At 39.0% G+C, this 11865-nt stretch overlaps 1 pseudogene across 1 annotated transcript; it reads left to right on the top strand.

Annotated features, from left to right (window-relative positions):
• Window positions 1-2074: 2074 nt before the first annotated feature.
• LOC106874999 (glutathione peroxidase-like) lies at window positions 2075-11117 on the top strand (annotated as a pseudogene). Its single transcript, XR_016238316.1, has 6 exons — window positions 2075-2356; window positions 5235-5311; window positions 6624-6771; window positions 8408-8556; window positions 9243-9327; window positions 10864-11117. The product of XR_016238316.1 is annotated as a glutathione peroxidase-like (transcript).
• The last annotated feature ends 748 nt before the right edge of the window (window positions 11118-11865 follow it).

An 11865-nucleotide genomic window follows, 5' to 3' on the forward strand; every position in this document is an offset into this window, starting at 1 on the left:
TCTCTCTTTCTTTCTCTCTCTCTCTTTCTCTCTTTCTCTCTCTCTCTGAAAGTATCTGTCATTACAGTATCAAAATGTGATTGTTTTAGTTAGTAGAATAGTTTCATTTTTAAAGTGAAAGTATTTGACATGAGTGTTTTTGTTTCACTTTTGACACGTAATACTTAAATAGTGGAGGAGATATTATGTTGCCGTGGGCTCGAACTCTGCAAGAAGTTAAAATTTTTTTTGACTAAAACACAACTGGAACCCTAAGTAAGGCATCTGTAAAATTTGAATGAAATTGGTTGCGTAGTTCTCGAGTTTTAGGGATTCACACAGACAGACAGACAGACACACATTCTCATTTTTATATATATAGATATGTGTGTGTGTGTGTGTGTGTGTATATATGTATGTAATAATATATGTATATATATATATATGTATCTCTCTCTCTCTCTCTCTCTCTATATATATATATATATATATATATATATATATATATATAGAGAGAGAGAGAGAGAGAGAGAGAGAGAGAGAGAGAGAGAGAGAGAGAGAGAAGGTAATAACGAGTGAATAAGAATAACGACGAAGGGTTAAAAAAAAAGCGTAAAAATAATTGAAAGTGAAACAAAACTGAAGGCAAAAACACTAAAAATTATTGAAAGTGATTTCGGAATATAACGAGGTAAAATTGGGATCTTTGGAATTTTCCGAAAGTCCTCTCCCCACCTCAAGATTTTCCCCACAAATTACTTTATAATCGTTAATGTATGCCGTTTGAAAGGTATTTATATAGAATTTCATTGAAAAAAACCCCATTTTCCTCGGATGTTGTGAATTTTCCGAAGTCCTCTCCCCACCATCCCGTTGCTTTGTGCGCATTTTTTTTTTCATATTCGTTTCCAACACATCGTTTTACACCCATTCCAATATTTTATTATTTTTTGATTTTCATTTCTGGGTCAAGATGTCAACATTAACCAACTGCCCTTTTCCGACTAACTGGCGCTCTTAGTGTTGTTCCATCCACTCTTATCATTTTCGCCATAATCACCCTTTCATTTGGAAAATTCACCGGAGGAGAGTATTTCCTTTTCTACTTTCACCTTCCTAGTGAGACATGTAATGAAATCGATTAGGGTTTGACCGAAGGGGAAAGTATGTCTACGAACATTGAATGAATGGGAGCAGAACGGTTTCATCGCTTTGGCTGCAACTTAAGACAGCCGACGGCACTTGGGTGCCTGTAGATTTGTTTCGAACCGGGGATCGAGTTGGTTTGACTCCCAGCATTTTCGAAAATAAAAATTTATCGAAAATTTAAAATTCAGCACTATAATATAATTTTCCAAGCTGAATTGTTCTTAAAAAGTTATAGAGGTTTAGAGTTTGATTATTTTCATTCAGTTAGGATGAAATCCAACAAGATTTCGAAGTTGTCATTTTGAGCGACTCGATCCCGAACCGGTAGCATTGCCAGGCTAAAGATTTCTGGAAGCTATCTACGATAACCAACAGTCCTACCCCTCCTCTTTCCCACCACCAGTTCTCTATAGAGCAGTGCTAACGCGGATAATAAAAATAATTATAAGGCACATAGAAGACGGGTAGAGTAGTTACTTGGCAGTCATGTTATGGAACTCGGAAGAATAAAGACAGCAAGTCGATTTCAGTGAGATTTGAATTCGGGACGAGATAATATTGTTTTTAACATAGGCACAAGATCAGGAATTTTGGGGCCAAGTTTATCGATTAAATCGATCTCAGAACTTGAGTGAAAGGTACTTTCGTTTATCGGCAGTGGAGAGGTGGAAGGTAAAAATGACCACAGCAAGATTTGAACCTTGGACATAGGGAACCGGAGTAAATAATGCTAAGAAATTTGTTGGATGTTCTAACAAATGGTGATACGGGACAGCGAGGTCAAAACGCAGGATCACCTTGACACAAAGAAGGGCGAATGTTTTCTCAAATTTCTGGTAAAGAAAACAGTAGAAAGGTAAAGTAAAGTGAGAGAGGGAAGAAGAGAGAGAAAGTGAGAGAAAAGGAAGGGGAAAAAGAGAGTAGAAGAGGGAGGAAAGAAAGAACAGAAAAAGTGTGGAGAAGGTGTGTATAAATAGATATATATACATGTCTGTGTATGCGTAGAGAGAGAGAAAGAGAAAGAGAAAGAGAGTATGAAGGTAATAAAAAAAGCGTGAGAGTGGGAGGTATATATAAATAGTGTGAGAGGGGGAAGAGAGAGAGAACCGCTCTGTGTCCTGCGGTTGTGTTTGACTCCGTCGATGCGAAAATGTTGAACACTTTGAGTCGGGTCTTCTTGACCGGATTCTTGGCGGCCAAACCGCTTTCTTGTAATTTATCAACCAACGTAAGGAATTCTATTTTCTTGTTTGTTGACATAATTATTTATTATTCCGCATTCCAAAATGAAACCTATATATGTGTGTGTATATAAAATCATTGTAACCTTTGTAAATATACGCGCACACACGTGTCTGTCTGTCCATTTTCGTTTTCAGCACGTTTATTTGTTTTCTTTATACATTGAAACAGTTGGATGTTTCTTGAATATATTTAGAATATATATATATATTAACAGTGATATATTTAGAATATATATATATTAACAGTGATTTCGAAGTTTTTCTGAATCTCTCTTCGTTTATTCCAACTGTCAGCATAAGCCACATTACTCGACGAACCTTCGAAGTCACTGACAATATTATACATATTTCATTTGTATCGAATCCTTCAGTTACCTTTTAATTTTCAAAGCACTCGTCCTGAATCCCAGGGCCAAACTGCGTTAGCCCTCACTCCCCATATATGTATATATACATTCGTAAATGCCAAGTAAATTGACTGAATTATTACCAAATAACTTTTCCTCTGGTTATATTTTCTCTCGAATAAATAATCGTATTTTTGGTTTTTGAAATGTTTCTCCGTTTTTAATAAATATCTTATTTTTCAACAACTCTACTTTTAATAGATTAATGATGAAACCAAGAAATGAAAACAGAATGGACTTTCGGAATTGCTGTTTGATTTAATGTTGGATTTTCTCCGTAATTTTTTTGAATATTTTTTTTTGTACCATTTACTTCAAACAGAATTTTTTTTTTAAATCCATAATTTATAAAAATCTAGATATATAAAAGACTTTATATATGATAATATAAAAGACTTTATATATGATAGAAATTCTAATAAGTCAACATTTTAGAAATGGCGTGGAGCTTCCAGTTCCCTCACACATAAACAAACAAACAAAAGCAGCAGTGTTTGTTTGCAAACTTTCATGAAAAAAAAAAAGAAAAAAGTCCAGCTGACGGGTGGGGAATATTACCAAGTTTGGCAATAAGCAAAGGTTGCTGAGAAGGACATCAAAATCATACAAGATTCGGCTTGGGGAATTCCGTCTGGCACATGCGAGAATGGAAAAGTTGATGTTAAAAAACAGTGATATACGTGTGTGTGTGTGTGTATTTACTGGACTTCTGTATAATTTCCACTTACCTAATTCCACTCTTGAAATGCTAGCTTATCTGCAGCTTTTGTAGAAGACATTCGTCTGGGCCATTGCACAATGGGATCAAATGTAGAACCACATTGTCATGCCTCCCCCTCCAGACACACACATCCACCCCCAGCCGAGGCTTCTTTACTCCACATTTCTCATTTGTGTCTCTGTCAAATGAATTCTACTCCATGTATTGAGTACTTTATGTGTGTGGGTGTGAGACCATTGCCATTAGGTAACAACATTTTTACAGAACCATCTGTTTTCATTTGGTAGAGGGACGAAACGGATGAGTGTTTCGTGCCAATTAACTTGTCAAACTATGCTCTTTCTCTCTTTATCAACCTCCTGTCATCTTCTATCATAGTTCAACAATTCTCATGGCACCAGCAGACAAAATGGAAAAGGCGTTGCCCTGGAGGATAGGAGATGCACTGAAACAGCCTCTCTGACTCCCAGGGATCTCACTTGCAGACGGCAATCTCCAACCGAATAGCAGGGATATGGTCCGGGAGCCAAGAATGTTGAAGGTCTCATGAGTGAGCAATACCTTGACCCTTTTTTTTTTCTCAGCCTGATGAGCAGCAGGGCCTAGGCTGGTGGCTAACTACACCAAGTTGCCACTGCTGAAGGTGTCACAACATGCAGCATCTTAGGTGAGGGGCCTACTGCTACAAAATGGGAAAGTTGTCCTACCGTTCGGCCTTTTACTGTAGCCTCAGTCTAGCCCTGAAGGCTCAAGCTGGAAAGAGAAGCCTGCAGAGTCTGGGCCATGCTTTATGATCTTGTTAAGGGTGACCTGGTGTAGAAGGCAGCCAGACTAAGTGGTGGTTGAAAGAATCCACTGTAGATCTGCAGTGGCATTCATGAGACTTGCAAATCTAGGAAATGCCAATGCACAAACAGTCACTATCAAACTGAGTGCCTGTTGTGAGTGATGGTACCACATTGAGCGAAGCTCCACTGTGAGGCTTGGAGGCTGAGCAGAAACATGCCAGATGGTGCTGGTCAAGTTGGCACATTAGCTTGACCGCAGTCATGCTGCACTGGATGGTGTCCCATTTCCTTTTGAGAGGACTAGACGTACGCTGAGAAGAGAAGGGGATGGATATGAGTGGGGTGCATGCCAGCTGGCTTCATGTTGCGTAGGCTGCCTCCAGTTCCCCAATCGCAGATGGTTCAGTTGTGCTGTGAAGAACCCTGTTAATGAGAACATGACAAAAGGCCACTGGTAAGAGAAAAGCCAGTGAGACCAGGGATCAAAGGCCGAGGCTGCCATATTTGATGAGTCAGGTTGTCTGTTGCCATCCACTGTCCATTGAACCGAAAATTGCACATCTCATTGATGGTCCGTTGGATACAGGCGTTGAGATATGGAGTTGTAGCTAGGAGCATGTGTACCATATCTTAGGCATGACAAAGCAGTTCCTTAACAGGAATAGTACTGGGTGGCCATCGATTGCCTTCAGCCTATTCATAAGTCTTTCTAGCTGGAAGAGTTTAGACTTGAGGATGGAGAAAATGGTTGGCGGAAGGATTGGTAAACCAAGGATAAGAACATCTTCCTTTGAGGTCACCTGTACCGAGTGAAATAGAGAACGTATGTGCGAGACAGAGGCTGCAAAGCCCTCTATGTCGTAGTTGATGTTCATGACCTTCGAGTTGGACAATAGATTATCTCAAGTTAATTAAGGCTTAATTAGTGATTTGTTTGTTATTTCAGCCTTTGACAGCTAAAACCATCTACGAGTTTTCTGCCAAGACTATTGATGGACAAGAAGTGTCCCTGGAGAAATACCGGTAAGTGATTTGTTGTGATTCAGCAGACTTGTTTTAAGAAGGGTTCCAGCCATGGACTTCCATTCTTATCCCCAGACTCAATTGGCCCATAAACTGTTTGTTGAGTCTTTGAGACAGAGGAAGGTGATGAATGGGGTAGTGGGGTGGGGGCTGAAGACATTGCCTTGTTCTTGTCAAACTGAGAGTCCTTGTCTTTGCAACAGTATAGGCTTCAGCTGTCCAACAGTTACATGGTGGCAGTAATCCAGGCAACAGTTTATATTGATCACCGAAGGACTGGTTCAATTCATCCAACAAACTTCTGTGTTTTTATTAATCCAAAGGTTGGATTAGATTCTTTCTAGAAGACCCTTATCCGAGGTACTGTGCATTGGGATTGATCCTGGTGCCATGCGGTTATCGATGCTTATAACCCTTTACCAATGTTTTGTAAATATTGGGTGTAATTTGTAGGAGATTTGCTTGCTATTTCTAGCAATTTGGAAGCCTGCAGAGATCAGTTCCTAGCCTTTTCACTTTCAGGACCCTCTCTCCGCCTCCTTTTTATTTAAGTAAATTTCCTATGGAAGCCAGGCCTTTAAAAAGTTTGTCAACTCAAGTTTTGAACTCATCTCACCAACTCTTCCTCACTTTCTTCCACACCATCAGATCTCGGACTGCTCACATAGATCCTCTCTTTTTTGTTGACAGTAAATTCACTTGACCTTTTCTACCCCAATTCATTTCATTGTTGTTATTTAACTTTCGACTCAGCCTTCATTTAGCTGATCCATGAAAGTCATTCCAGTCATGACCATTCCATCTGTCTTCTGTGCAGAGTGTTAGAGACTATCTGAGTTAACCTAAGAATATGAAGCAGAACCTTTCATCCCTTCTGAAGTTAAAATGAAATCCCAGTGCAGTACTCGAGTGGATGGCAGTGACTAGCCCCTCCCCTCAAAATTGCTGGCCTTGTTCCTAAATCAGAAGCAATTATTATTGGTGGTGGATGGCTGAGTTTGTGCATCAAACAAAATGCATTGAGTTGAAATCATGTCAAAGTTGACTTTCCCTTTCATCTTCAAGGAGTTGATAAAATAAAGGACCAGTCATCTCGCCATTGTCGGTTTATGTCCACTTTTGCATGCTAGTAAGGGTTAGATATTTTAAGTTGGTATTTTATGCAAGATGCCCTTGCTGTTACCCTTTTGGTCACCACAGGGATTTGCTGTACCCATTTGAAACCCGAGGTCCTTGTAATTATTATTTAAAGTTTTTCTTTGATCTTTTCACTTGTTATACTGTTATCTTAGATTTTCTTTATCCGTTTTAGGGGCCATGTGGCCATAATTGTCAACGTTGCAAGCAAATGAGGCTTAACTCCCTCTAACTACACACAGTTAGAGGAACTTTATCAAAAGTATAGTGAGTCTAAGGGTCTTCGTATTCTAGCCTTCCCATGTAACCAATTTGCTTCCCAGGTAAGTTCTCTAACTTCTTATTCTAAGACAAATTTCCTCAAAGTTTCTTCACAGGATCCCCAAAATTCTGGGATAGAATTTAGGGGTTCCACAAGGGTTTTTTTTTTTTTTATTAAAATTTAGAAAATTTAGTTTATGAAACAAATACCACTTTAGAGATGTTTATATTTTTTTTATATTATTTCTCTAAAATTGTTTTTGTTTTGTCTTAATTGGAGTCAGGATTCTGGGATTTTAGTAATTCTGAGTTCAAATCTCACTTTGACCTCCTTGGGTGGCATTTCGTCTATGACTCAGTAACAAATGAAATGCCACCCAAAGAGGTCACATTTAATGTCCACTTTCTGAGGAATATTCGAGTCAAGTCTGTGCCTGAAAGGTATCTTTCTCCCTCACTTTTGGAGGCTTTGTAGTCTTGTCTCAGTTTGTCCCCGTATTATCTCCAACGACGTAGTTCTATTTTTTTTTCTTTAAATCAGTGGTATAAGGGAGGCAACTCTTCTCCACACATCTTTAAATTTTCAATATTATTTTATTAGCGATAATCGAAATTTCTGAAGTTAGCCTGGCCTTTGCCCAAAGATGAACTGTAAATTATTCAGCGGCGAGCTGAGTTGTTACTGCGCCAGACAAAATGCTGAGTGGAATTTCGTCCATTGTTACTTTCAGAGTTCAAATTCTGCCGAGGTTGACTTGCATTTCATCCTTTCACCAGTTGAACCCTAGGGTCAATGTAATCAACGACCCACCCCCACCAAATTTCAATCCTTGTGCCTATAGTAGAAAGGATTATTATTATTATTATTATTAGTAGTAGTAGTAGTATTTAGATGTCGAGTTGGCAGAATTGTTAGCAAGCCAGATAAAATGCTTAGCAATGTTTTGCCCATTGCTAAGTTCTGAGTTCAAATTTCGCTGAGGTCGACTTTGCTTTTTGACCTTTTGAGGTCGATAAAGTAAGTACCAGTGAAACACCAGGATCGATATCACCGACTAGTCCCCTCCCGCAAAATTCCGAGGCTTTGTGCCTTCAGTGGAAAGGATGATGATGATGATGATGGTGGTTGTTGTTGTTGTGGATTAGCTTAAGTGTTAGATCATTGGAGAACATGTTTTGTGTTTCAAGTTACACTGATCGGACTTTCCTCCTTCTGCGGATTAATAAAGTATCAGTCTAGTTGTGGGATCGATCACATTGACTAAACCCATCCACTAAAAACTGCTATGTGCCGAAAGGAAGGGAATTGGCAGAATCGTTAGAGCATCTGACAAAATACTTGATCTTTGTTTTACCTCTTAACATTTGGAGCTCAAATCCCACCACAGTGTTGTGTCTATAAAGCCAAATAACTATCATCTACTGGAGAAAATCTAATTAACAGCTCTCTGTACCTAAAACTGGGGTCTCTTTGGTGAGGCTACCATCTACTGCAGCAGTAGATGTCTCCATGGTACTACTTTATTCTGTATTAGATAGTAAGGTACAAGATAAGGGAGATTTTCTGCACTTTCTAGCTGATAAAGCAACCATGTACAAGCACTGAAATGCACCTCAGATTCTAGTCTGGAAGTAAAATAGGAAATTGTTAAAATTGACAGATTTTTGTGCATCAAAAATTGTTTTTGTTTCTTATAGGAACCTGGAACTAACGAAGAGATCAAAGATTTTGTTAGTAAAAAATATCAAGTTTCTTTTGATATGTTCAGTAAAATAGACGTGAATGGCAAGTCAGCTCACCCTTTGTGGATATTTTTGAAAAAAGAACAGCCTGGATTTCTAACTGAGTAAGGAGGAACTTTTCTCAACTTCATTTATTTTCCTCAATAATTTAATAGCAATTTTCAAATTGTAGATTTTTTAATATGTCTGTCATGCATGCGAAATGAAAAGAGGTTCACCTACCTTCTTCTCTCGTCTGTGCTTGTCTAGTAGTAGTCACTCCAGTGATCCTGCCCTACCCTGTCACCCAGTGCTATCTGACCAACCCAGGAGAGAATCCCCTGACGTCCGTCCACGATGCCTCAGCCAGCTAAAAGAGCCCGACCCTGTCCTGTCTCCCCTGCACTTCCCTTCTCATGCTTCTTCTTCCAGTCAGTCCCTTGACCATTGACGTCATGGCCCTCTTCCGGCTCATCCCTACACACCCCCGTTGATCTCAAAGATCACCTCCTCACTTCAATCCATGTTGAAATCTACCACCCACCTGGGTGGGCACCTTGCATGTTAGGATCTTCTTAAACTGGGAACCTCATTCTCTTCCTCTTCTCCACAATCATCACCCAACGAAACAACAATCCTACGAACATCCAAAGCATGACACAACATTCCATCCACAGTGATATCGTTTTTGGAATTAACAGCCGTCACTATTTCTCTGTTCAACTGAATTGTGCAGCGTGCCTTTGGTGGCTGTCCAATGACTGAAACTGTTGAAAGAATAAAGTCTATTTATTTGTATTTCATGTTGCAGTGGCATCAAATGGAATTTGACCAAATTCCTCATCAACAAAGAAGGTGTTCCTGTGAAACGTTATGGTCCAAAAACAGCCCCAAAGGTGACTCTTTACACTTTTCTCTTCTGCCATTAACAATGTTAAGCTGGTCTTTTATTGTTTGGTTGTTAAATGATATTGAGGCATTGTCTTATAGTCGGATGCCTTTCCCTTGATAACACTGTGTAACACAATTTTTGTGTAGCAACTGGGTAGCAACTGCTTTTTTCTTTTTATTTACTTACGCCAGTATGAAAAATAGCTAATATTTCCTTCAAACTTTACTTTTGTTACATTTAGGCAAATCTCTATGATGCTCCCCCACTATTCTTGCTCACGGTCAGAGCCAATAAGGGACATGCTCAAGTGGTTAATGTCAAGCAACTGTCAACAGAATACTTGCTATAATGATATTTTTGTTTCAGCAACTCTGTGCTGAATCTATTTGAAATGTAATGAAAAATAAGTCAGTTTCAAAACATTGATGTCCAGGTCACAAAAGCCAAGTTTGAAGAGAATAGTTGTCATTTCAATTGATTTCTAGATAGAAGCAAATAGGAAATAGCACTTTACTGATCAAAGACAAAAATTTGATCCGTTGTGTAATTTTCCCTTTTATTCCATAAAGATTATTTCTTCCACTTATTTTTCAAAATGCTGATCTCAAGGGTGAATTTTTTTTTTTTCTGACAAACTTGACTGAATTTTAAACTTAATGTAAGATACAGATTATAAACATAAAAACACTCCATGTACACTTATAAATGACAGGCTTCTCAACAGTTTCCACCTACCAATTTCACTCACGAACCATTGGCTGTCCCACAGCAGTAATAGAAGGCACTTGCCCAAGGTGATTCACATGAAGCCATACTTGCTCTTTGATAGTAAAAAAAAAAGTGGCGGGACAGGAGTGGCCGTGTGGTTGAGGTTTGCTTCCCAATCACATGGTTTTGGGTTCATACCCACTTCATGGCACCTTGGGAATGTCTTCTGCTATAACCCTGGGCCAACCAAAGCCTGTTTGTATGCATGTGTTGATGCCTCCTTTACTGGATATTGCATCAGTTGTAAACAAGTGTCACTGCCATGACAAGTCCTTTGTCTCCAGTCTTCTGAGATCTTTTCTGGTCATGGGAAAATATTACTGTTAAATAGAAACCAATGAGGATTAGCAACAAGGAGGGTATCCAGTTGTAGATTATAATTTCTAGTTTGGGCACACAGGGCCAGCTATTTTTTGAGGGGAGGGGGGGAGTCAGTTACATTGAGCCCAGTGCTCAACTGGGCTCAATGTAACTGACTTCTGAAAGGATGAAAGGCAATCTGTCTTGGCAGCATCTGAACTCAGAATGTAAAGATGCAGAAGAAATAGCATTGAGCATTTTGTCCAGTGTAGTAATGGTTCCTTCATCTGACTACCTTTCTATATCTGCTCTCTCACTCACACATCTATCTATCTATATCTATATCTGTCTGTCTGTCTGTCTAATTGTCTGTCTGTCTAATTGTCTGTCTGTCTAATTGTCTGTCTGTCTAATTGTCTGTCTGTCTAATTGTCTGTCTGTCTAATTGTCTGTCTGTTTCTTGTCTTTTCAGGAAATAGAAAAAGACTTGGCTATTTATTGGTAACCAAACCCCTTACTCTCTCAGACTGACATTCTATGGTGTTGACTATTCTGACGTAACTTATGAAGGAAGTTTCCTAAAACCATTCCTTGGTAGAAAACTCCTGATTTCTCTGGTTTCTCTCATTTTGGTCAACACTGTTTTGATGTCTGTCTGTTTGTCCCTCCTTCACTTCATTAATTTTTTTTTTTTTTTATTCAATTAAAACAAAAATAGTTCAGTCACTCAGTGTTGTTGTTGCTTGATTCATTAATATTTTCTGGAACTGTTGTTAATTACATGGACCAGTAATTACTGGTACACTGTATTTTTACAGGTGAGTGTCTGTACAACTCGGGCAGAGTAAATATCACAAGGTATTTTGGTTCAGACATTTGTTGGTTCAACATCTGAAGATGTGGGATGAATTTTCTTAAAACCAAGACTGGTGTGAGGAAGGGCAACCATGTGGAGGGTACTTGAGGGAGATATGTCATTGTTGGCATTAGTGTCAAAATGCAAGGGTCTGTCAGTCCATTGCCTAGGGTTTGTACTTTTTTTTTATTTATCTTAAAGAGCAAAGTTAACCTCTGAGCAATTTGAACTCGGAACAAATACCACAAGATATTCTATCCAACAACCTAACAATGGCAGTAGGGCACGGGGGTTGCCAGGGTTGGAAAGGAGATAAGTTATTCATCCACCACTGGGAAGAAGATTGAAGAATTTTTTTTTTTTTCTAATTAATAAAGGTGATGGAGGGGGGGGGGGGGGGGCAATAAATTTCACAAATGAGGTGGGGTAGGTAGTGGTGTTTGAGAAACAGTGTAGTTGAATGTTCAACTGGTATTTCTGGCAGATCCAGCTGTTCTTCCTCACTAAGTGGTGGTGGTGGTGGTGGTGGTTTTGGCATGAGAAAATCTGTTTTTATTTAAATATTATCAGAAAATATCATGATAGTCACAACCTTGAGCTTCTTAGGACTTGATGGTG

Source organism: Octopus bimaculoides, chromosome 25, assembly GCF_046866305.1.
Source record: "Octopus bimaculoides isolate indiv1 chromosome 25, ASM4686630v1, whole genome shotgun sequence".
NCBI classification, from domain to species: domain Eukaryota; kingdom Metazoa; phylum Mollusca; class Cephalopoda; order Octopoda; family Octopodidae; genus Octopus; species Octopus bimaculoides.